Source organism: Emydura macquarii, unplaced genomic scaffold (assembly GCF_026122565.2).
Source record: "Emydura macquarii macquarii isolate MOO-44397 ecotype Brisbane River unplaced genomic scaffold, CSIRO-AGI_Emac_v2 contig_2795, whole genome shotgun sequence".
Taxonomy (NCBI): Eukaryota; Metazoa; Chordata; order Testudines; family Chelidae; genus Emydura; species Emydura macquarii.
In genome coordinates, this window is record NW_027132932.1 from 3,191,179 (window position 1) to 3,218,651 (window position 27,473).

Consider the following 27,473-nt stretch of genomic DNA (forward strand, 5'->3'; position numbering starts at 1 on the left):
TTAAATAAAAAAGTATTTGTGATCATTAAAGCCCCTTTATCATTCTCTCCTGTAAAATGAAACAATCTGTGTATTTTTAACATAATAAATATAGCGCATGAGTACAATCAAGTGGTTAGAAACAGGATCTGAGATCCTGGGTTCTATTCTTGGACTTGCCACAAGTGTAATATACACAGAACCCCCTAATATCTGATATTTATTTGGAAACCGATTGCCTTACAACATTTCTAATGCGTTACAAAGTCTTTCACCATTTTGAACCCAGCCCACCTCATTAGGGATTAAAAGTTGTCCCCATCTAATGGATGTTTAATGGTCTCTGTATGAGATGAGCTGAGTGGTTCTCATTTCCGGCTCCTATATCACAAACTCACCATGGGCTCTGAGCAAATTGGCAGATTCTGCAAAGGGACTTAAGGACAGTATGGGACAGGAAGATTGAGTTTAGCCCTATTTCTCTTAAAGGTAGACCTTCCCACCCACCCCTCCCTAAGCTCAGGGTAAGACATGCCAACAGTACATGTGTGTGGGAAAGTTGCCCTGCTACCACCCTGTAGATGAACAGAGGACTTCATTCACCTGGACTGTCAAGCCTCTGCCTTTCACTAGCATGAATTCAACATATTTTTAACTGAAGTTTAGAGTATGTACAAATTATTGGTAAATACACAGATTAGCTCATTAAAGCTACCATGAAATACCATATAAGAGCTGCACCAAATTAGGTATCTATGCATCAGTTTACCCATCTATTAAAAAGTATAAAATTATATGCACCTCACATGAGTTTTGTGAGGATTACTTCATTGATTTTATTAAAGTGCTTTGAGACTCTCCTACAAAAGTTACTATGCCATGGAAGTGTAAACTGTTAGCACTTGGAATAAGGACTTCACATGTAAAAGTTAAAAATTACTGTACAGCATCTTCTTTTTATCTCATTGTAGTTTTCTTCTTCCATCCTTATCTTTAAAATATAATGGCCTTCTTCTAACAATTTAACAATAATCTAAGCAGATACTCTTTGACTTATCCAGATACAACATTATACAGTGGATGCCAATTATTAGCAGCTTCTTGATTCCCAGCAAAATATTGCCATTATCCAAAAGTTGCCAATAAGTGAAAGGCCCCTGTTTTTGAGTGTATGTATATGTGTACCAGTGTGGAACAACAATATACTGTCGTTTTGGAAGCATGGCATAGAAATATGTTTGTATTACATTTTTGTTACAGTATTAAAAAATAAACACAAAAAATCCAAACATCCAATAATTAGTTTCCTTTAATATTGTAAATTTACCCTGTGTAATTGCTGAAATATGGTAAATTCGACCTTATTCTCCCTCCCTGTCAGCTGCTTCTATGACGTGTGTAAAATGAAAAGGAAGTATATATATATATATATATATATATACACACACTTTATAGTACTACAATTATGCAATGATATACTGTAGTTGATCTTACAACGAGCAGAGCACCTCCAGCTGTAAATCCCTATCAATTTTTCACACAGTTTTGTAGCCAATTTCAAAGCCACAATTCTGGTATATCTTGCAGAAAATGTTGATAGCATGAAACTGTTCTTGAAGCAAAGACACTTTGGGGTTCCTCAGCTGAAGCACTATACTCATCTGGCTCTTCGACCTGTGGGTGATCAGCCACTGTGACTATCTCAAAGTTTCACATCAGTGAGCTCCACATGATCATCAAACTCAACAATGACCTCAAATCCCTCTGCTGTCAGATTATCAGGATTATCCACCAGCCCAGCATGGTCTGTGGTAGAATAAACTCTCCCTTTCTGAAGCAGTTGTTTACAGCTGGGGGGGAGAACAGTGCCCCAAAACTTCTTAGCAAGATGAAGTGCATCAAGGAGTGTTGTGATTTTTGCAACACCCAGTGCTCAGCATCGAGAAAGGCAATGATACAGACATTCAGATGAGCACAATAAGTAGGTTTAACTTCCTGTTCCAATTCTTCTGCCATTCTTGAAACAATGATTAGTCATCCAGGTATTAGCAGAGTTCCTATAGATCACAGGCAGTTTTGAGTGCTCTTTAGGGAAAGAGTAAGGGCTCTTGCTCTTTCAGATAACTATAAGAAGCCATTTCTCCATCCATCCATTTTTGCACAATACAGCAATGTAATGTGGTCCATAGCTTTTTTGCCTCCTGCAGACTCTTCCCTCAGCGTACCAAGGCCTCTGTCCAGAAAGCCCTAATAGGTGCGAGCAGTCTTGTCAGCACTGAAGATGTCACACATATGGAACTCATCCAGAACTGCTAGGTAGGGTATCCACCTTCCATTCAGTCTGTCGGAAGATCAGCATCTTGTTTCCCACTGTGTTCCATATGCTGAACCGTGTTGGGTCAGGCTTTCCGTTGACTGAGCCAGTGTCTGAAGGGTTGAACTTCTTCTACTGCTCTACTGCCAGCTATGAGTCACTTTTTGTTTCAACATAGGCCTAGAGAAAAGACCACTTTGGCCAAGTTTATACTGAAACCAGAGCCACAGGGCTTCACCAGTGTCCATCTCCTTGTAATCATGTTGATGCTTGCAGCCTCCATTTGTGTTGATCTTGTACTCCTTCAGAATATCATCGCTATTCTTTAGACTGTGCAAAACAACAGATTTTGAGACACCAAAGTTCTCAGCTATTTGTATTTAATGCCAGGCTCACATAGGGACCAGAACCCGAATTTTATTGGCAAGAGACAGGTCCACATGTTTGGAAGGCACATCATACAGGAAAGATGCTGAAGCACAGTCTTCAGTGTGTTATGAATGCAACATGAAGCACATGCATTAGAACACAAAAATGGGCATACTACCAGATGCTTCAGAGGGAATGAACAGAACAGGGCAATTATCAAGTAATCATCAAGTGATCAAATAACAAGTGATACTGTGTCATCCAGTCCCTGCTTCTGGCAGACAGTGGCTTAGGGGACACCCAGAGCATGGGGTTGCATCCCTGACCATCTTATTCTCCATTAATTTATCTAAATCTTTTTTGAACCCAGTTATACTTTTGGCCTTCACAATATCCCCTGGCAATGTGTTCCATGGGTTGACTGTGTGTTGTGAGAAATACTTTCTTTTGTTTGAAACCTAATGCCTATTAATTTAATTGGTTGATGCTTGGTTTTTGTGTTATGTGAAGAGGTAAATAACACTTCCCTATTCACTTTCTCCACACCAGTCATGATTTTATAGACCTCTATCATATCCCCCCTTTGTTGTCTCTTTTCTAAGATGAGCAGTCCCAGTCTTTGTGGGTATACCACGGATTCCTATAGCAGTATTATATTTTCTGTCTTATAAGTTATCCCTTTCCTAATAGTTCTTAACATTCCTGTTAGCTTTTCTTACTGCTGTAAAGCATAGAGCATGTACAGCAGTAGTCTGTGCACTGTAATCCTGGAGATGTGCATGCATATTCATATCCTGCCTTGGATTCAGAGCCAGCAATTTTATTACAAGTGGAACCTCTCTTCTAATAAAGTTGTAAATAAGTGGCATGCCAGTTGCTAATATCCAAATTCTGTTAACATAAAAGTCATTGGGATGGGATTGGTTCTTGGGAAAATGTTGATGATGAGGATTTCTAATAATCAGCATCCACTGTATATTAATTTCTTCTCTCCTTTTTAATAACAGTACATAGCATTCACATAGCACTTTACAAATGCTAAGTAATTAACCACCCTGTGAAGTAGGTAGATAACTATTATTGCCTTATTTTACAGATGGGGAAACTGAAACAGACTGGTTAATGGACTTGCCCAAGGCAACACAGTGAGTCAGAAACATAGTTGGGAATAGAAGCCATATCTCCCAACTCCCTGTCCTATGCCTAGTCCACTAAACCTATTTACATTAAAAACACCAGGAAGAATAAACTATTAAAAACTCAGGATAATACAGTGTTTGGTGAATAAAAGTAGATGGTTTAACTAGTGACAATTTTGTTACTTATTAACTATACACTGAATATTTTAATATTATTTCAATTTGAAAATGTCTGATACTGACCAATACTGTAGTGAGTACAGTAGTAGATTATTAGTTCCATTATGGTAATAATATTCATTATGACATTATGTAGACAGTTATGCAGAAAACTATGAATTACATTACAAATTTAGCCTGAATTTATGTCCATTTTTATTCATCTATTTCTTTTGTTTGAAAAAAATTAAAATTGAAGATTAACAATTTCAGGTATTGGCTAAACTGACTGGAATAAGCAGAGAACAAAAACTAGCAACAATATTTCAGAGTTCAGCCATCCATTACTAACTACAAGTATGGTAATGTGGCATTATAAAGTAGTCATATGTCTTGCAAAGGAATTTAGTTTCATGCATCTTTGAGCAAAGTTCCAGGTTGTGTGTGCCTTTAGGATATTTTTTGTAGCCCTAAACAAAATGGTAGAAAGCACCACTAGGCTATGTCTGTGCAGCTGTGCAAAAGGAGATAATGGCGTATTCAGCTTTTGGCTAAGATTCAGTACTTTTCATCTGTCTTCTGAGGTTGAAACAACAATACAGAGCAACACTGGGAAAGTGCTGTTCTGCTGCAGCAACAGTAGCATTAAAATGCATAGAATAGTATTTTTATAATCCCTATTACAGTAAAAGAATTAACATGCCCTTTAGTTGTATTAAAATGGGCAATTATCTGTTGGTGTGCTTGTTTTTAGAGGCTTTTTCCTTTCTTTTAAGGACCAATATATCCTGCCTAGAGTTCTAAAATCTTAAAAATTTGTCACAAATAGAAAGTTAAAAATTCATCCATTTTAATGAAGGGTAGATGTTATGGTACTATAAATACCTTAAACTTACTAGTTATAAAGATCACATTGAACGTTGTGCTGTACAGTATGTATAATTTGTGAAGAAATCTGGAGTTAAAAGCTGTGATAACTTACAGTATATCCTTAAGCAGAATAATTACTGGATAAACCCGTTATACTGTTGCTCACTAACAATGCTGCATTTGTTATAAGTTTCTCTCAATAGTTCCATTATAAACCCTGTTTGTCACCATTTGATGACTAAATTGTAAAAACTGATTTTAGGCTGACCAGTTTTCCCCTTCTCCATTTTCCCCAAAATGAGGATAAAACCAATGTGGATGTCTCATAGTGATGTATAAAAAGGAAACGAAAGAGACAGTCTGTATGTATATGTATGTGACTTCTGTATCCCTAATATTTGTGACTTTACCCTCAGAACACCCACTGTGAGATGGGAAAATATTATAGTCCCCATTTTACAGGTGAGAGCTGAGTCACAGAGACATAGGGCTTGTGTTCACTTACCTCTGAGATTCGGCAGCAGTCGACCGGAGCTACGCAAGCTACGCAAAAAACTTGTGTAAACTCCCGTCAACTTCTCTGCTTCTCTTCTGTATGCCGTTTTCACTGCACTGCAGTGTTCCCGTCAACATAGTGTTATGCTACTTGAGGAGGTGGTCTTAATATGTCAATTTCTGGATCGACTGAGCGGGTCTTCACTGACTGCTCAGTCGATCCAGAAAAGTAGATCTGACGGTGGCGAATTTGCCGCCGTCAGTGAAGACACATAGGGTATGTCTACACCGCAGTTAAACACCCGTGGCTGACCCGTGTCAGCTGACTTTGGCTCGCAGGACTTGGGTTACGGGGCTGTTAATTGCAGTGTAGCTGTTTAGGCCAGTGCTGGAGCCTGGAGCCGGAGCCCAGCGAGCCCAAGCCCACTGTCACGGGCCAGCTGCAGATGTTTAATTGCATACCCGGAAGTCAGTGCGAGTTTTGCCATTGACTTCAGTGGGAAAAAAATAAGGCCCAAAGTCATTGTCTATACAGAAAATTTGCCCCGATTTTAAGTGCTGTCATTTTTTAAATCCATTTAATTAAACCAGTTCAAAACCATGTGTAGACACACTTTAGATCAATTTACATCTGGTTTATATTGTTGAAGATTATTTCAATAACTAGCCAATTTTAGTTAAACCAGTGCAGTTAAACTTGTGAGAGACAAGGCCTCAGTGACTTTCCAAAAGTTACAGAGGAAATCTGTGGCACAGATGGGAATTAAACTTAATCCATTGCCTTAGCAACAAGGTTATAAAAATGCTTGTCACACTCCTCCATGGGGTGGGCATAAATCAGCAGTGAAGTAGGTCCATACCTCATTTATTTCTGTATGTAATTCAGGATTTTGGACTGTGACCTCTGTAGGTGAAAGGCTGATGCACTAACCCACTGATCTGAAGGAATGTGGCAATTTGTGAAAATCATTGTGCCCCACTCGCCTCCAAATACCACGGCAAAGATCTAGATAAAATGGAATGGAAGCAAATTTTAACTTTATTTGAGCCTTTTTGGTTGAGATTATGTATTTTTATGCCACAGCAGAACACAAACAGATTCTTTAGGGTTGTTACTAAGAAACAGGAAAATTAAGAGCTTTTCCTGAACACAAAGTATTTACATAGGGTGAAATTCTGGCTTAATTGAAATCAATGGCAAAGCTCCCATGGACTCCAAAGGGGCCAGGATTTCACCCACGGTGTCCTTTACCATACAATATTGATATGAAACTCTGGCAGCACAGTGCAGCAAAGTACATTTGAAATAGACTGGTAAATCTCTGAATTTTCTTCCTTTTCTCAGTTTTAAGCGTAATCTTACTTTAGTATAATTTAGTTTTACTATTGTGTATAGTATCCTAGATTTACATTTATTTTCGGTTCTATCTTCATGTATTCCATCAGTGTTCTGGTACCAGGCTTTTAAAAAGTAATTGAAATTCTGACATGTCTTGGTTGGGTTTTTTTAGCATGTAGCTTTGTTTGTGGTCCAAGATAGATAATAAAAAGAGCCCGAAAGAAATTGACCTTTGTGATAGTAGTAAATAGTGAGTAAAATTTTCAAAAGTTCCTAAAAAGTTCCACTGACTATCTGTGAGACTATGCTCGTAAGTGCCTAAGTCACTTTTGAAAATGAGACTTCAGTTCCAAACCATTTTGTGTTTTTGAAAATTGTATCCATTGCATTCATAATGTGTATACTCGTTGGGATGTTACAAAAGAGAGAGGATCATTTGTGCTATTCAGTAAGGTTTTCAGAAGAGGTCCCACAGATCTAGGCAGTCAGTTATGTAGCCCTGCATAGTTACTCAGACTTTTGTCAGTATTTTCTGTACTCACTATCTCAAAGCTGCAGAAATATGAGAAAACTTGTTTAATCAAGAAATTACTCAGTTCCCAGAAAACCATATCCATTCTATTCACTGCTCTCTGTTGTTTTTCCCTTAAGCTCTTCCCCGACCTCTCAATTTTATTGTTATTTTAACATATATTTTTAGCAAAATGAGATTTTTCTATATGGGTCAGAGTATATTGTACTGTCACATTTTAATATGTATTTGAGCCTCAAAATTGTATGCTTCTTCAAGTGCTTATCTATAGATATTCCACTTTTAGTGCAAATGTACCCCTTGCACTGAAGTTCAGACTCTTATGGCCAGTAGTATACATTAGGGCCACTCCTGCACCCTGGTGTCCATGAGTCTCCCACCCAAGGGCACAGAGGGCAGGGTCATCCCAACCTTCCTTTAGTTCCTTCTAATTGCTCATTTCACACAGTCAGAACATAGGCAGTGTCTGAGTTTCTTGCTCACTGTGCAATCTCCTTTTTTGTGCAAATAGTAGTAAATAGCTTTTGATAGTAGCTTAATTACTAATTAGGCTTTAGTCACAGTGTATTTCACAGTATTTCCTTATTTATTTATTTATTTATTTATTTATGTAGGTGAGACTTTCCTGGTAGCAGATTGAAATCTTATCGCAAAACACAAGTCTGCAGGATTTAAAAACTGTCCTCCTTGTGAGGAGAAATGCCTCTGGATGATGCCCACACATCTGGTGTTTATTGTGCCTTAGCGAGGGGCTCATTCCTGTGAGAATGTGCCATTTGCAAGTTGTTCTCAAAGAGAACACAAAAAACAAGAGACACTCCCTTAAAGTTATTTTTGCTGGAGACATCAATATTTCCTTCTTCAGATCCTTCAAAAAAGCTTTCTGTAGATCTGAGGATAATATACTTGAGAAATCCTCCTCTTCAGCCAGTACAACTAGCACTGCTCCTCTCAGGCAGGTGGATCCAGGTCACTCTCGCTTGGGTCCTAACTCTAAGAGACAAACTCTGTCCCCCTGCCGCAGAAAAGGGTAGCTCAAGGCCCAACAAGGGTCCTTCTGGCACCCACACAGGAACCAGTCACCATGCCCCAGTATTAACTCATTCAGAGCTTCATGTATCATCCAGAGCCAACACTTCAGTACAGAAGATCCCAGGACCAGTGTCTTCAGTACCAATGCCTTCCATGAACTGCCCACGGTTCCAACATTCTTGGTACCAAGAGAATGGTATGGTGCTGGTATATTTCACTGCGTGGTACCAAAGTAACCTCTGTTACTGGTGGTAAAATTTTCTATTGTATTTACAGTTACCACCAGCTCAGTACCAAGTTCATCAGTGGTATCAGCTAGAGCTCACTGTGAGCTTTTACATGGCACTCCAACTAGAACTGCTCCACCAGGAGAGGAGGAGTATTCTTTCTTTTCCTAGGGCTTAGATAGCAGCAGGGAAGTGACATGTCAACAACACATTCCCCAGAGTCTAGGTAATTTGATTTCTATCTTTCTGAAAGGAAGTCTAGGGCACACTGTTACTACCCTAGGCCTCAGAGTTCCGAAAGGGATACTGACATTCAATCTGATTTCTTATCCATCAACATGTAGTCTTCAGAGGTGAAGAATATGTTTATCTTCATTAGAAGGGACTCTACTAGACATATATTTGCTAACAAGTTGAAGAGATTTACGAAGTGGACCCAGCAACATCAATTATCTCCAACTGAGCTTTAGATATCTGATATACTGACAACTACTTGTCCTTCAAGAATTCAGGATCACACACCCTATGGTAGCTAGAACTCTGAAAGGCCTTATGCAGGTGTATCCTCCAATCAGAAAACCTCCCCCTTCCTGCAATGTCCACCTATCCATCAAAACAGCCTTTTAAGTAGCAATAACGTCTGCTAGAAAGATGAGAAAAATACAAGCACTCGTGTTGGGAGCTCCATAAACTGTACTTCGTAGAAATAGTGTGGCCTTGAATCCTCACCCTAAGCTGTTGCCAAAAGTAGATTCTAGTTTGCAACTCAGTCAAATAATACACTTGCCTGTCTTCTTTCCCAAACAAAACTCCAACAGAGGGGAAGCTACATTTCTTCTCTTTGATGTGTTTAGGGTGCTATCCTTCTATTTAGATAGAACTGAGCCTTTCTGGGTGTCCCCTATGTTATTTGTAGGACATGCAGATTGGGTAAAGGGTCATTCTAAAGCTATATATTATTTGCATTAAATTATACTATGAGATAGTTAGCTTAGACCCACCATTGCAAGTTACGGGCCACTCCACCAAGCAACTTCTAAAGGTTCTGTGAGAAGTGTTTGAATCTTAGAAATGTATTGGGCAGCACATGGGATTCAATACATAGTTTTACCCAATGCTATAGTAGAGGCAGCAAGATCTGATGTTCATTTTGGCAAAGCTGTCTTACAATCATAGTACTCACCTGCTGTGATCTATGTTACTGCTTATGAGTCACCAAGAGTGGTGTGTGAATATAAGCAAGCACTCAAAGAAACAACTGCTTATCTTGTCGTAACTGTGTTTCTTCAAGATGGTTTGTCCATATATATAGTCCATGACCCACCCTCCTTTCCCACTACTATGGAGTCCTTTCGTACCTGGATTCTGTATTGGTGAAGGAACTGAGGGATGTTTGGGATTGCCCCACCACTTACGCACTTGAGAGGGAGGCCTGAGGACATTCTGGGTGCAAATATGGCTCCAACAGACACTGCAGGTCAAAATAATCTGAGCTTGTGCACATAGGGCGCATACACACCCAGAGTGGAATATATATATGGACAACACCTCTAGAACAGCCAGTTGCTGTAAGGTATGTATCCAATTCAACCAAGAAGCATTAACATTGGCCTTGAAATAGGGGCCTACGTACATTGTAATTACAATCTGACTGCTTCACAGGTGCCCAGATAAAAAGAGCTGGATAGTTTAAGGACTACTAACATAATAACTATACAAACTAATATAATAGAAGTAATCAATAACCTCAGGCTTCATGAGGGTGAGCCTGACCCTGTGGGTCAGGAGTGATTTTTTTTCTTCCTTGGAGAATATTAGAATTCCCTTGCCTCTGAAACATCATGTGTTTGGCCACTTCCAGAGTCAGGATGTGGACTAGACTGACCAAAGTTCTGATCTAATATGACAGATTCTCTGATCCTATGTTTTACTGTGTTTGTGATCTGATCTCTGGCTAATCTTGTGTACTGAAGGGACTGGAAAGATGTCCAAACCAAGCTGACTTCTAAAATAATGTGGTTTTTTTATGTTGTAAAAGCTTTAAGGCTAAGGATATCGTGTCTCAACTGAAGTTGGGAAGCAGAACCATAGGAATGGAAATATGCAATGAGTTATAGCTTGTAGCTCTGCCATAAAAGAGTTGATGTAGTGGAATCCCCACTTTGCACTGTAAAGAAAATAAGAAATATCTGCTTAGGGTTACAGTATTTGAAAATATAGGTGGATGAGCTAGAAAACTTGTTAGTAGGGATGGGTGGGGAAGGGGGTTGGTTTGGTATGCTTCAGACTATAGTCCTGATGCTTATATATGTGCAAAGGAGCAGCCCTCTTGAGTTCAATGCGTCAACTCGTGTGTAAGCATTTGCATGATTGGGTCCTCTGCTTGTAACTAATAATAAATGCCTGGGTAATCTTAGAAAATCTTGCAAATAAGGTGGGAATGCGTGGGTATCCCGCGGATGCAACAGCACTGTCTCTCTCTCTTCTGGGCTTGTTGCATATAAAATACTGAAAATAGCAGAATCGACTAAAATTAAATAAACCCAAATTTTTGCACTTGTTGTATTGGTACTTGAATTTGAACTTAAAACCCCTTCTTCCGTCTCTTATGTAATTGCTTTAAAATTATTGTCCCTAGAAACAAATCTTCTTTTAAAGAAATCATTTTACTTCCTAAATTCAAGAATATAGGTAATTACATATCTCTTGCTTTTCCATTTTTTGTATAGTGAGACGTTACAGTTTTAAAGCATAACATGATCATCGTTTTTAATACTGAAATCATTCATGAGTGTTCCACTTCCAGTAACCAAAGCTGAAAACATAAATGTGAAAAATGTATATAGTAAAGATGAATATGTCATCGTTTCAAAGTGTTAAAAATTCTATTGAAATATTCTTATGTTGATATCAGCACATGGCTGAAAGTCTTATACATCCGTTAGTTTTATGATCTATAGTACTATTTTAACTTGTTTAGAGAGCACAGGACAACATTTTTAAACTTAACATTTAAGGACATGAGTGATTGTACACTTGTGAGTATTTCCATTGAAGTCAATGGGCCTGTCTCTCATTTACACAGCAATATATTTTTGGTATAATTTACATATTTACACTGCCATAGCAGTGTAAAGGAGCCTTTTCGTAAGAGGGTATCAAGTCCAGTAGGACTAGTTATGTGTGTAAAATTACTCAGATGCTTAAGTCTTTGCAGGACTGAGTGATTAGGTTTCTAAAGTGAGGCAAATCAAATTGGCCTGGTTTTCAGAGGTACGGTGCTGCACATCTGCATTTGCCATTTACTCAGTGGGATCAGTGTCTGATCAACATCTTGGAAAATCAGAGCCTTTTTTAGATGTCTAAATTTAGTCATCAAAATTTGTAAATTGTCCCCAATGTATATGTAGTAGGTATATTGTACTGTGCATACATATATGTAGAGTCCTGCGCCGATATAAAAATGTGGATCTGCATCCGATCCGCATATGTGAGAATCAATTTACATCTGACCTGCCATCTGCAGTCTATCTCTTCTATGGCATCCGCACCCACCTGGCACCCGCAGCTCTGGGCCCCCCAATCAACTGTTTGGAGGCCAGCCCCACTGCACCCGCAGCCACTCATCAGATGTTTGGGGGCCAGCCCCTCCGGGCAGCTGCCAAACAGTTGATTGATGGGGCTCCATGGAATATCTGATCAGCGACCAAAAGAGGGAGCCCCGCCAAACAGCTGATTGGCTGCTTATGGGGGACACTGAACAGCTGATTGCCGGCCTGTGGGGTGTGGGCGCCGAACAGCTGATTGGCAGCCAGTCCCCACTCCAAGATCTCAAAGGTGGGGAAGCAGTCTCAAATGCTATGAACTACAGACAGCTGCTTCCCCACCTTTGAGATCCGCATCAGATCCACCATCTGCAAAAATGGTCCATGGATATCCGCATCCGTGGATATTCATGAAATAAAGCAGTTATCTGTGGATTTGTAGGGCTCTACATATATGTGTATAATGAGACAGAACATTTTTGTGTATACAGATACAACTTTTTATCATTTAATACTTTATTGAATTAAATTAAAACAATTTTTTCGCAATTTGAACTTTTAGTAGGCCAGTTATTGTCATTGTGCTGTAATTGCTTTTAATGTCATTTGAATAACAATCAGAAAGGGGAAAACAAAATTTATGTGCAATTAAACAGCTGCAGCTGCACCAGACACAAGGGTGTGAAAGTTTCCAAATAGGAACTTTAATTTGGCAGTGATTTTGGGCAAAATAACTGTCCTTTTAGTGCGGCTCAACATCTGTGTGCAGTTTAACAGTTTTGTTACCTCTGTAGATAATTAGTTTCATAGCTTTTATTTTTTTTAATGTAGTAGAACACCCCAATATGAAATATTTCAACTTTTAAAAATAGTTGACTGTGCTGTACTTGGTTGCTAAATTTAAAGTTCAAAACTGTTTGTAATACACTATTTAGGGATATGAAAAAGTCTGAGGTGTATTTATTAAACAATGTGCTTCAGGAAGCAATGAATCAACAGATATTTTGGGAAATGTGTGAAAACACACCCCCACACAAACCATCCTTTACCCCACAAAATTCTCATATTTGATCAGAAATTCTTTTTGCACGAAACAAAATGTGGAGAGGGTAGTTTAGTTAAAAACAAACAAAAAAGAAAGCCTGTCTCCCCAGACCCTCTACTTGGAAGATATACTTACCCTAATTAAAAGAAATAAAGTATTAGAGACACATGTATTAAGGTTAGACCTTTGTGGGAAAAGTTGTAATATATTTATGGTATATATATACAAGCCAAATCGTATCATATTTAACATTTGAAATGTGAACATCTGTGGATTTATATGCCACTAGTGTAGAGCCGTTTAGTGGCTTCAGTAAATACATCGTTGGGCAGGGCATTTCCATAACAGTGTTTGGTTGTGTCCTCTGAGAAAAAGTTATAGAAGAGGATTTCATCAGCACATCAGTGGCACTAGTGCCTGACCCCTCTCAAGATTTTCATATGTGTTTAAAAAGGTCAACCAATGTGGCACTGCTGACATCCATGATAAGCCTGATAGGTTCAAACAAGCTGGAAAGAATGTACATCACCTACATAACCGTTATTATTGGGAGCACAAGTGATATTTCACATGCACGGAATTTGAGAATAAAAATGTATTTGCAAATAAAATGTAGGTATGTGGCCTCATATTCAAAGTTATTTTTGTGCTGTCTCACAAAAAAATAATTATTTAGTTAAATGGTGACACAGCAGTTACTTACCAATAGTCCTGTGTTCTCCCCATTTCTCATTCTTCCCCAAATTAACTGTCCACTTTTTCCAAAATGGGATAATTTTAAGAAAAAAAAAGTAGAAAATAAAAAGAAGTCTGCAATACTTTCCGTGCTCCATGACTACCAGTATAGAGGAATGGATTATTTTTTATTTGCGACATAGTGGTCCATCACAGACAAAAAGGCCAATGTGGCTCTGCCCTCAGAAACAGCTCATTCTTACCATGTCTTTTGCATTAGTATTGAACTGGCCAACAGATACAGGGGTCTGGCAAAGCCAAGGAACATCTCCAATCACATGAAGAAGACTGAAGAATGTTGCAAGGAGAGCTCTACTGCGTCTCCTTTTGTGGGCAGGATTTTCTCTGTCCTTTCCTTCTCTCACCTGAATTCACCATTTCATATAACAACAACCTGTAACTTGAATTCATGATCTTTCTCTGTACTGGTCCTTCACTTGTTTACCTGTATTCTCCTGACTCATTGCTGAGGTAGGCTGCTCTGGTATTTGAGGATCATCACATTTCTTGTTCTCTCTTTTAATACTTATGTCTATGGACAACTATTTTATTTAATAAAAAGGGCTTGTCTACATGAGCACTTAGTTCTCAGCAAGCCGGGGTGTAAATCTACTCCACACCAGTCTGCTGCACACTAAATGTCTATGCAGAGCCTGTTGCTGTGCACTGAAAGCTCCCTACTGCACTTTGACCTACCCTGTTTTGAAATGGGAGTAGATTAAAGTGCACGAGGGAACTTTCAGTGTGCAGCAGCAGGGTTGATATGAACACTTAGTGTGGGGTAGATTGTTTGATAAAAATGAACATTGACTTTAGTGCTGAGGATTGCCAGCTCTAGTGCCTGGAATCTTTACCTTATCCACGGAGTACATGCAGTCCAAGACAGAACAATGCAAGCTACTTCCCCTGCCCTCCCTTGCACCTCAATCCTGATCTGCCAGGACCACTGAGAGTGAAAGACAGTTGAGTGTCCATTCTCATTCAGTGCTGTAGAGCCTGCCAGCTGGTGCACAGAGCCAATTGTGCTGGTGATTTTTGTCCCTCTGACCCTCGGAGCACTCCAAATGCCAATTTGCACTCTGTTGTGATATTTACCCAAAATGTGGCATGTAATGTTTCACTGGAAAACTCGTAACTCTCTGAACATGAATATTAGTGTGTGGTTTATGTACAGGTAAAATATGCAAAATTACAAACATGCTGACATGTTCTTAAAGTGGTGCCAGCCAGGACATAAGATACCCCATACTAGAGAAAGGAATATGGTTTTGTCTGCTTGATTGTGTCTCCAAGCTAAATGGAGAGACATTGGAAATGTATTTACATCAGTGGTCCCCAAACTTTTGGGGTTGAGCTCCCCCCTTACCTGGTCTGTGCCCCCTCAAGAGCTGTAGTTGGGAACCGGGGCTAGGAGCGGGGCCAAAGCCGTGGTCACAAGCTGTGAGTTGGGCTGTGAACCGGGGCCCACGCTGCATCTGGGGTCGAGGTAGGGGCAGGAGCTGCAGCGGCAGGGCACAGGGCTGGGAACCAAGGCCATGAACAGAGCCGAGACTGGCCAGAGGCGGCACATGGGGCCTGGGCGCAGGCTGTGGCCAGGAGTGGGATGTGAGGCCCTGGGCTGCAGCCAGGAGCTGAGGCTGGGCTGTAGCGGAGATGGTTAGTGCTTTCTCTCCACCCCCGTGGAAGCTGGCCCAGGTCCTGCTGCGCCCCTCCGCTCAGGAGAGCATACCCCACAGTTTGCGGCACTCTGATTTTCATACAAGGTGAACAAAGCCATCAAACTAACAAGGGAAGGAACTAACCACTCAACTATCACCAGTGGGGGGAGGAACCAGTACCAAGTCTTCACCAGACCGCATGGCATCTCTTGTCAGCAAGAGAAAAGGAACTTTGTCCGAGAATACATTTCAAAGTTTACTGGTCTGTGAAGAGAGGGGAGTGAGCCCTTAAGTTATCCTTTTACCTGAAGAGACAAAGAAACTGAGCACTTTGGACTCTGTAAAGTTTCCTAGCCAGAAAGGCTGATCAGCCATTCCTGGAAAAGAGATTTGGAGAGAAACACTGCTTTTTTGAACAAGAGAGAACAGTTTGTTAAATCGGGTTTTAATCTTAGGGAGCATATTTTTGGTTTTACTTTCTTGTAACCCTTTCTATATGCTTTACAGTTGGTATCACATAAATCTATGCCTTCTTCAGTAATAAACTTGCTTTACTTTTAATATAATCCCACACAGTTCTGTGATTGTAATGAGAGTGTTTGTCAAACTTCATTTCAGCGGTTCCCAAACTGTGGCACGTGTACCACCAGTGGTACGCAGGCCACCTCCCAATGGTACACGTCTACCTGTTGCTGGGGGACCGGCTGTGGAGCCTCTAGTGGTGCTCGGCTGTGCAGGGGCAGAGCGCAGTGGTGCCTGGGGCGGCTCGGCTGTTCTGCCCTCCTTCCCCGCAGACACACTCACAGCGACTGGCCAGGAGCCGCTCCGGTGCCAGCCCCAACCCCAAGTTGCATGGCGGCTGCTCCCAGGCTCACCCCTTCCCTCCACCCCTCTCTCCCGTGGGTCCAGTGCCTTGGCCAGGAGTCGCACCTACCCCAAGCAGCACAGCAGCCGCCCCCACCGTCTTTCATTCATAATCTGTTTATAAAAGATTGATGGTGGCACTACAGGTGGTGTCATCTTATGTGGGTGGTGCACAACGTGGCAGAGTTTGGGAACTGCTGATTTAAATTAATGAGCGGCTATTTACTGTCTCTTTAAAGGAGCAGCAAACGTAATTTCAGTGAGTGTGCCAAGAGAGGGCTGGACTCTACAGGGAGGACAGTTTGGGGAAAATTCAGGACTGGGGGGTGTTGGGGTCACCTTGCAAGAAGTAACCAAGGCTGGAGGAAGCCAGGATGATTCTCTGGTGCTGTGAGCTCTGAACCAAAGCTGCACACCACAAAGGCTGCACACCAGGGCAGATGGTGACACAGAGATGCAGACATCAGTCAACTAGGAACTGAACTGAGACCACAAAAATACAAACCGCTGATTCAATGCAGGCCCTTCAACATCCCTCCTCTGTAGTAATGTAATGACTTCAGTACACTACTGCCTACATCAGATTTGCACTGCAGACTTTGGCTCTGTAACCAATATAGTTTCCGGTACACTGACCCATCCAGTCCTTCAGGGTATTGTTTTTTCATACTGTACTTTTTGTACGATATAAGTTTGCCCATGTTTACTTGCATTATATTAAAAATATTGTTCTAGTACCATTGATGTGACCTTTCAAATGCATCAGAAATTCATCTAAAGATTTCAACCTTCTCCCCAGTCACCTCTCTATTTTATCTCAGAGGCATCCTTGCCATTAAATCGAAATGTCTCAGAAAATTAACCTCCAAACATTTTCTCTTTAAAATCTCTTTTTGACATTAATGGCCTGGCCTCTGAGAACTTTTATGACATATTAACACTGAGTGTTTAAACAGTTGTCTTGGACAGGTCACCTTCCAGAGCTGGGGGACCTTTGAATAATCTATCTTCTTTTTTGCTTGATTAGGAGACAGTATGCAGGGAGTTAGTAAGAGCTGCAGGCAGGGCTCAGTTTTAGTGGTAAGGCAGAAGGTGGTTTTAGTCCCTCTGGACAGATCTGACACACTTTGTTTAAAACACACCCATGCCTAGACATTGTCAAATCTGAAATCCTTTCACACCCTTCAGATGAAACCAGAAACTATGCAATCTGATTAAAAAGGAATCTGAAGGCAGATATTTTTTTTTCTCTTTGCACACTTACTATGACACAAACGGGAATGCCATCTGTTTTTCTGTTCAGATTCTGCTAGGTAAAGATAATTTTGTCCTGTGATATAGTTCTTTCCCTACTTTAAACTCAAGTAGAGAACATTATTATAGTTCTTTCAGGTTGTATGATTTTTATCTGCTTACAACTATAATCTAGAAAATTGTTTTTATTAAGTTTAATTAATGTTACTGTTATTCAACCTATTGTTCAGACATGTAACAATAAAAAGAAAAGTTGTAAGCTGTCTTTTTGGGGGAGTCTTAAGAGATAAACAATTAACCTTTTTAAAAAAGGTCTCAACTTGATTTCTTGGCCTCAAATACACTCCATCTTTGCAGTTAAAACATGCCCCCCAACCTGTCAGATTCCCAAGTTAATGCTTTACTTTTTTATTATATGACTTAGCCCCCTGAGCTTCCACCACTAACCAGTTCATACTAGTCCTAGATGGTCAAATTCTTACTGAAAGTTTGTTTGAAGAATTAAATAACTGTTTTTAGTCTTTGAACATAGTAGATGGACCCTAATCCTTTTTTTCATGACTCTGAATTATCATTGGTGATGGTGAAAAAGGGAGTCACTGGCCAAACAAACAAACAAAGAAAGCTGTAAAATGCGCTTGAAGGGCCTGTAGGGGACTCTAACCACTATGATGAGTGGCTGAAAAGTCAGGTGGACCACTAAATTAATCACAGTGCATGCCAACCAGCTATATCACAACAATTGTAGGAGATGGTTGATTTGAGGGAGTCAAGAAAGGGGGCATATACAGTTGTCAGAATTACCTAGTCAGAATAGATCCTACTTTCCAATACTGGTGTCCATTTCTGTTCTTTGCAGAGCATTCAAATACAGGCGAGGAAATACTATTTAAAAGCACTCCAAAGTATATACTTTATTGGCAGTTATTTAGTGTATGTGTCATTTTAACACATTACTTTTTAGATCTTGCTAGTTCTGTGTGTGTACATATACTATAAATGTCCTTTTCTTAACATAGAATATTAATTTTCATCCTTCCCTTGCTACATATTTGACCATTAATTAAAAGGTGTTAAAACTTGCAGTGTAATTCTGTAACTATTCCATAGAGTCATTGCATGAGTCAGTCATGTGAGTTAGATGTTTTTATGAGCAGATTTACTGTTTTATGTGAGCCATTTTGTATAGAGTCCAGTAAGTATTTTTATTTTTTTTAAAAGGAGCTTGTTTCTGATGAGATTAAATAGGATAAATTAAGAGCAATTAATGATTATTAATACATTTTTAAAGTATCTCACCAACCTTCGATGCTCGCTCTGTTTTTCTCACGTGCACATAATGAATATGTTCTTTTATGTCAAAAATGAAAAACAACTGATGAAGGTGACCAGTGTAGATTGTCTGGAAATGACATGGAGAAAGTTCAATGTAGTGGGTGAAAAAAATCTATCATATATTTGAGATCACATCAGAAGTCAATAGATTTTCTCCCATTTGTGTATACCTATTCTTGTTTTTGTTCAAAATTATGAAACCTGATTTCCTTGGTCTCTTACACTGCTGAGATTTGCTGCTCTCCTCAGAGCTATTATAATTTTCCATCAGCTGGTGTGTGCTTTCATAAATTACAAAAGCAAAAACAGGGTTACCGTCATATGGCTCTTTTTCCAAGGCAATCAGTTTTCTTAGTTGCTCTGCTGCTGGACAGTCTGATTTCTCTGATGTTTGGGCATAAAAGGTGCATAAAAGGAAAAAATATCCTAAATATATACTGTGTATTTCTATACCCCAATATCCTTTTTTTACATTTTGTATGAGTCAGGCTGTTTAATTAGTGGTATTTGATTAAAGCAATGGTCATTGCTTCCTCTTTTTCTCCTTTACATTAGTATATTTTTAAAGGTACTAAGTTAAGTGTTTATTTCTTCCCACAAGTATGAACCCTGGTACCTATGAAATAACATCAATATGCCGTGCATTGGTACTTATTGTCCCATCAGGCAGAGGAATGGTGCTGAATTGCAGAAAGACGCTTTTGGACTGAGCAGAAGTGTCTCTGAGGTGTACTTGCAGAGATCCTTTGAAAGTCAACTGAGCTGGCTTCTTATGCAAATGCTGTTCCAAATTCTCCACCTTTCAAGCTGGTATTAAGAACTTCAGTGTCACAGCCAACAATATTTTCTCTTTTGATCCCAATACCTTTTCCACAGCTAAATGCTATGCAGAGTTCCAAATCTTCTCCAAGATGAGGTCCAGTAACTTCAGTGATGTGGTCTCAAAAGGCCCTGTAAATATAATGAGCTGAGCTCACAGCAATCAGTGCTTCTCAGATGAAGGCTATTAAACCCAAACTGTCCACTCATGAGCACAATAAACTAAAATTAGCTAAAACACCCAACCCAAACTGTCTGACGTTTCTCTCTGGTATTTCTCACTCCCAATTCAGAATGTCCCAGACATTTGACTGGGTGACTGTTGCAAACTATTGTGTAAAGATTTTCATGGGTGGTTAAAAGTAAAGAATAAGAAATTAAAAAGAAACGTTATTGCTCTTCATCTGATGGAATAGAAGTAATTTCCAAATATGTTTGAAAAATTCTATCCTTGAAGAAAATCCCAAAACACCTGGCCTTTACATTTACATTACATACAAAAAATACAAAACAAGCATTTTCTCCTCGAATTTTATCCCAAGGAAAACATGGTTTTGTTTTATCATTAATCAAAGTTTTCTGTTGGAACTGTGTACCATTACTAATGATTTAAACTGTCTAAACGGGCACTTAATGCTTTCTCTTTCATTATAATAATACATCTTTCCCAGGATCAGGAAGTGGGGGGATAAAGGGTACTTCAGATGTTCAAGAGTAAGGCCTGGATAGTTCAACTGCTAGTGCATCAGACTTGTAATCTGAGAGTCCAAGATTCCCATTCAGCATCACTGATTGCGGAGGAAGAGTGGTCTAGTGGATTGGTCACTGGTTTGGGATTCTGGAGACCTGGCTTCTGTTTTCAATTTGACCACTGACCAGCTGTGTGATTTTAGTCAAGTCACTTCACCTCTCTGTGCATCTTTCCTCTTCCTTTCTTATGTATTTTATTAGTGAAGTTTCTGCTTACAATGTGTTTTGTAGTGTATAGCACAGTGGGGCTCTGATGACAGCTAGAACTTCTAGTCACTGCTAAATACAAATAATAATAATAATAATAATAGACTGTTTGGAGAATGTTTAAAACATATTATTTCTCAGCTGGGCAACTTGCCAGCAATACATCCAGATTGCCAAGTTTGTTTTGACTTGAAGGTATGAATATGACATAAGCACCTTTATATAGTACTCTTACTACATGGAAGCTCCATTCCTGTGAAACATTACAGTATATAAACCTGAGAAGCCTGTGTTTGCACATAGGAATCTTACATTCCAGTAACTTTCAGATGCTCAAAATAAACTGCATGATACACATATCCACAGCCACAAAATGAGTAGATCTTATTTCAATCTACTTGCCTCAGCAATGTTGGTTTAACTGCTGGTTAGTCTGTGGCTCACTAGTAAAATATAAATTTCTCCTTTTATCAATGTAGTGATACACAATCCTGCTGAAATGGAGATAAAATCTGTTTGCCTAGTAAAGCACCCATCTTGATAATGATTTGTCTTGCAATCCTCCTTAGAAAAGAGAGGTTCTGGGATGTGTTGTGTTTTTTACAAATAGTAAATATAGTAGTTATTCTATGTCTTCTCTCTAACATGTTGTTTACTTTTCACTGAGCACTATTAAAAATATTTGCCAAAATGATAAATATGTTTGTTGTCCCAAAAAACATAGTTAGCCAGTTGTCACCCTGCTTTAATTCTGACTTTAAAGCAGAATAACATAAACAAAATTTTGACACACTAACTTTTTAAATGACCCTTCTGATTGTTTTAAGACAGTATTGAAAGAGGCTAAAAATTGATCTACAGCCATTTATGCTGAATTAACTCATATTGTTAGTGTCATAAATACCATTTTTCAACAGAATGGCCCTCTACCAGAAGAGGCTCAGAAATATCAATATTAGTGTTAAACCGTATTTTCAAATACAGTTCACAGTACATAGAATCATAGAATCATAGAATATTAGAGTTGGAAGGGACCTCAGGAGGTCATCTAGTCCAACCCCCTGCTCAAAGCAGGACTAACCTCTGCTATATCATCCCAACCAGGGCTTTGTCAAGCCGCAGCTTAAAAACCTCTAAGGATGGAGATTCCACCACCTCCCTAGGTAACCCATTCTAGTGCTTCACCACCCTCCTAGTAAAAAACTTTTTCCTAATGTCCAACCTAGACCTCCCTCCCTGCAACTTGAGACCGTTGCTCCTTGTTCTGTCATCTGCCACCACCGAGAACAGCCTAGCCCCATCCTCCCTAGAACCCCCTTTCAGGTAGTTAAAGGCCGCTATCAAATCCCCCCTCACTCTTCTCTTTTGCAGACTAAACAAGCCCAGTTCCCTCAGCCTCTCCTCATAAGTCCTGTGCTCCAGCCCCCTAATCATTTTTGTTGCCCTCCGCTGGACTCTCTCCAACTTGTCCACATCCTTTTTGTAGTGAGGGGCCCAAAACTGGACACAATATTCTAAATGCGGCCTCACCAATGCCGAATAGAGGGGAATAATCACTTCCCGTGACCTGCTAGCAATGCCCCTCCTAATGCAGCCCAATATGCCATTGGCCTTCTTGCCAACCAGGGCACACTGCTGACTCATATCCAGCTTTTTATCCACTGTTACCCCCAGGTCCTTTTCTGCAGAGCTGCTGCCCAGCTCGTCGGTCCCCAGTCTATAACTGTGCATGGGATTCTTTCTTCCTAAGTGGAGGACTCTGCACTTTTCTTTGTTGAACCTCATTAGATTTCTTTTGGCCCAATCCTCCAGTTTGTTTAGGTCACTCTGTATCCTATCCCTACCTTGCAGGGTATCTACCACTCCCCCCAGCTTGCTGAGGGTGCAATCTACCCCATCCTCCAGATCATTAATAAAGATGTTGAACAAAACCGGCCCCAGGACCGACCCCTGGGGAACTCCGCTTGTGACCGGTTGCCAGCTAGACATGGAGCCATTGATCACTACTCGTTGAGCCCTATGCTCTAGCCAGTTCACTATCCATTTTATAGTCCTTTCATCCAACCCATACTTCTTTAACTTGCTGATAAGAATACTGTGAGAAACCGTATCAAAAGCTTTGCTAAAGTCAAGGTATATCACATCCACCGCCTTCCCTACATCCACAGAGCCAGTCACCTCATCATAGAAAGCAATCAGGTTGGTCAGGCATGACTTTCCCTTGGTGAATCCGTGTTGACTGTTCCTGATCACCTTCCTCTCTTCCAAGTGCCTTAAAATGGATTCCTTAAGGACCTGCTCCATGATCTTTCCAGGGATTGAGGTGAGGCTGACCGGTCTGTAGTTCCCCGGATCCTCTTTCCTCCCTTTTTTGAAGATGGGCACTATATTTGCTTTTTTCCAGTCCTCAGGGACCTCCCCTGTTGCCACGAGCTTTCAAAGATAATAGCCAATGGCTCTGAAATCACCTCAGCCAACTCCCTCAGCACCCTCGGGTGCATTGCATCCGGCCCCATGGACTTGTGAATGTCCAATCCTTCTAAATAGTCTTGAACCTGTTCCTTCAGCACTGCGGGACGTTCGCCTCCTTCCCATTCTGTGCCACCCAGTACAGCAGTCTGGGAGCTGATCTTGTCTGTGAAGACAGAGGCAAAAAAGGCATTGAGTACCTCAGCTTTCTCCACATCCTCCGTCACTAGGTCGCCTCCCTCTTTCTTTAAGGGGCCTACACTTTCCCGAATCTTCCTCTTGTTGGCAACATGCCTGTAGAAACCCTTTTTGTTCCCCTTCACGTCCCTTGCTAGCTGCAACTCCAATTGTGCTTTGGCCTTCCTCATTTCATTCCTGCACGTTCGAGCAGTGTTTATATAATCCTCCCTAGTCATCTGACCAAGCTTCCACTTCTTGTAAGCTTCTTTTTTGCGTTTAAGTTCGCCAAAGACTTCTTTGTTAAGCCAAGCTGGACGCCTACCATATTTGCTATTCTTTCTGCACATCGGGATGGTTTGCTCTTGTGCCCTCAATAAGGTCTCCTTAAAATACAGCCAGCTCTCTTGGGTTCCTTTCCCCCTCATATTAGCCTCCCAGGGAATCCTGCCCATCAGTTCCCTGAGGGAATCAAAGTCCGCTTTTCTGAAGTCCATGGTCCGTATCCTGCTGTTCCCCTTTCTTCCTTTCATCAGGATCCTGAACTCGACCATCTCATGGTCACTGCTGCCTAGGTTGCCACCCACTTCTACTTCCCCTACCAAATCTTCCCTGTTTGTGAGCAGCAGGTCAAGAGAAGCACGGCCCCTAGTTGGTTGCTCCAGCACTTGCACCAGGAAATTGTCAGCGACACTCTCCAAAAACTTCCTGGATTGTTTGTGCTCTGCTGTATTGCTCTTCCAGCAGATATCAGGGTGATTGAAGTCTCCCATGAGAATCAGGCCCTGTGAACTGGAAACTTTCCCCAGTTGAGTAAAGAAAGCCTCATCTACCTCATCCTCCTGGTCTGGTCATGCATACTTTGAAGCAATTCTAACCATGTGAACTTGTTAACTGTCATACTAAGCCAAGTGGGTGAATAGAATAGAGTAGCTTCTTTAGAGTTCTTTCTGATGAGGGGGGAAAAAAAAAAGGCAAAAATATGGAATAGCAGCAATAGTATCTCCTTGCCCAGTACACTTGCCAGGTACAAAATCAACTATTAATGCCCAGACCATTATCTCATTGCTCAGGATGTCCAAAGTGTTCGTCATCTCTTACCTCAGATAAGCAAATCTCTGCACTAAATTGTCCTGGATCAGACAGAAAGAAACATTGTTACAGACAGACTATAGAGTGATGGTGGAAGTAAAAAAAAAAAACCTGTCAAAACCGTGTTTTGGAAGTATTTGTGTTTCAGTTTGTTGTTGAGGACATTTAGTTTCACTGGTTCATGTAATTGCCGATGTTAACAAATAAATAAGATTAGCTTTGTGGGTTCCCCAGAACTGGCATCAGAGAGTGGCTAAGCGCCAGCTGCTGATCTGTTTTGTTTTACAAGTGAGGAGGAGTCCAGCTCCTTAGTCCTTATTCTCTTTTAATTTTATAGCTTTATATTTGGTTTAAAAGTCACTTACGTTGGAGTTCAGCAGCACAGCCATTCCTGCTTGTGTCAAATGGGCCATGAAACCCTGAAGAAGAATGGCAATAGCCAGTCTTGCTAAGTTTTTATTTAAAAAAAAATTATTGAATACAGGATATCTCCTATGATTGTTAGAAGGAACAGCCCTCAAAGAGGGTGAGGGTGATGTGCTATAAGTAGTTAGCGCATATGAAGATATTGCTTGCAGAGGGCATGTTGATGGTCACCTTTCAGTTCATTACTTTGAAACTTTAAGCAGATGTCATCTTTAATTTTCAATTAATCAAAGTCACTCCTTTATGACTATTCTTCTTGTTTCAGGGCAATTAAAGTGAAGAGGTGCACGCTGCCTGCTCAGAGACTCTTATACCCCAAAACTTTCTGGGAAATTTTCCCATTACAATAGTGCATTAGTTTTTTTCCCCAATGTTGATGTTTCTTTCAGCCGAAATTATTGTACTGCAATCGTAATGATTTTTTTTTCTGTACCAGCACAGAAACTTTGAGGAAGAACCTCATGGATGTTCAGTTGTACTACAGTATTCAAACCATAGTTGTAGCTCCATTTTCTAGGATGGACATAATACTTGTTTATGAATCCTCAAAATAGCAACCTCAAGGAAGGCTAATCTATTTGACCCGAAAAAGTTTTGTAAGCTTGTTACGGTACAGCATTTGTCCTTCATTGGTCCTTAGACTTCTTTCAGGACCAAATTAGGAAGAGATATCTGAGTTGGAGCTATCTAGGACCAATTGTTGTTCTCTGACATGTTGTTTACAAAGTAGTAGAGTGAAAACTTATTAATAATATACATCACATGAAAGCCTTATGAAGGTTTTTACATACAGTAAAGAAATCATAAACTAGCCTACTTGTTGTTATCAGGTGAAGTATCGTTTCCTTTCACATATAGCTACTTTATCTCAAAACAATCAGGAACCTGGTGTAACTGTGCAGATGTTGTTATAACTTTGAATTATGTTGTTCTGTTCTCTAATAGAGGGCCTTTGAAATCATTTATAAGTCAAGCTTGTATTCTCACATTATTTGTACACTTTTTTACACGTTCTCTTGACATTACTTCTCCTTTCCCTTAGTTTTTACTTGTTTTCCACTCTTACACCCTCTCTCACCTTTTTTTAAATTGTTAAAATTTCATCCTCATGTTGATGATGTCAATCAGATTGCTGCTTTCCTTTGAAATGCTGTATTTTACTTCTTCTAGTGGTATATTGATTACTTACAGCAAAGACCATTAAAATGAATTAAAAGTCAAATAGTAAAAGTAGTGCTGAAGATGTATAACAGAAACAAAGTTGATACCAAAGGTTCTTCTTTGAGTAGTTTCCCTGTGGGAGCTCCACTTTAGATGCGCCTGCGCCTTTGATCAAAGACATTTGGTAGCAGTGCCTGTCTAGCCTGTGCATGTGCCCCACACATCCTCATGTCCCTACGCTGAGAATGTATGGGACTGTGTAGGAGAGTCGCTCTGAATTCCTTCTCAAACTTCCCTGGGTCCAAGATGGAGCCAACTATGTGCTTATTCTCTAATAGTTCACTTTTTTTTCTCAGATAGTTACCTTATAGTTACTTACTTTATAGCCTTATAGTTGTTGAAACAATTGTTCCTTTTGTTTTTTCTTTCTTAAAAAAACAAACAGCCCCTGACACCACTTTTTATTCATACAGATAGTTAAGTAGTTAGGAGATTTCCCCTTGTAGGTGTTAAATTTTCATTAGTTTTACTTGGGAGTACAAGGCTTCACAGGATTCAAGAAATGCCTCTCCAATCATGAGGCTATCCAATAAGTGACAGACACTCCCAGTGCCTCTGCCGTCTGGGTGATACTCATAATCCCATATATGCAAGATCTGCCCTTCCCTCAAATATAGATCCCCCCCAAAATAGAGAAATTAAGTTTAAACTCCTAATGACGGAGCAAGCTTTATGTCCAATTTTGGATGGAGGAGCAGAGGACCCTTCTGTGCACAGAGCTCCCAGTTTAGCTAGTGTCCTGTCCACATCAACATCTCAAACATCTCAGTTACTGAACACTGGTAGAGAGGTGGTGTGGCAAAGCACCCCTTCAGTCTTGCTGGGTAACGGCTATCTCCTCTGGCGGGATGAGCCTGGGGTAAATCTGCCCCACCTTGGACGAGTCCTTTATTTCTCCCCTCAGCACCTCTCTGCTGGAATGTTTGGGGTGGGCCTTGGTTTGGGCCTAGGGAATGCCCCTCTGTCCAACGGGGGTGAGATGAGTCTGGAAGTCTGTAATGCCCTGACCCCGGGGAGAGTACCTTTCCCTGGCTCCTTTGGTGAGGCTGTAATCGTGGTAGTGTCAGCCTGGGGGTCAGCGTGGTATCAGCCCTTCCCCACGCTGGTGCCTAGGTTTTTCCTTTTGCTGCTTCCCTTGTGGGGAGAAGCGCTATCACCTATGTTGGGGGAGTCTCTCCTCCTACTGCCACTAGCCTTTTGGCAGCTTGTGTCTCTCTCCGCCCTCTCTAGCAGAGATGGGGTTTTAGTAGGCCTGGAGTAGCCTTTAACTGGGCACAGGTGCCTCTAATTGCCTGAAGGGAAAAGGGCCTTTAACATTCTAGGGCTGACATGCCTGCCCTCAAATACCCTTTTGTATCACAGTGGGTGGTACTGAGTATTCTGTGGTACTGAAGTCTTCATCTACATCTGCCTTTCAGCAG

The 27,473-nt window shown here is 40.5% G+C and overlaps 1 protein-coding gene across 10 annotated transcripts in view; it reads left to right on the forward strand.

Moving 5' to 3' along the window:
- The window catches only part of CTBP1 (C-terminal binding protein 1), a 385,409-nt gene that overhangs the window by 243,505 nt on the left and 114,431 nt on the right, over positions 1-27,473 (forward strand). For 2 of the 10 annotated variants that reach the window (XM_067567714.1, XM_067567711.1), the window contains exon 2: positions 3,759-3,807. The exons of the other annotated variants lie outside the window; for them this stretch is intronic. The gene's annotated coding sequence lies outside the window, so the exon portion shown is untranslated. The remainder of the gene's footprint in view (positions 1-3,758; positions 3,808-27,473) is intronic. 10 annotated transcript variants of the gene reach the window in all.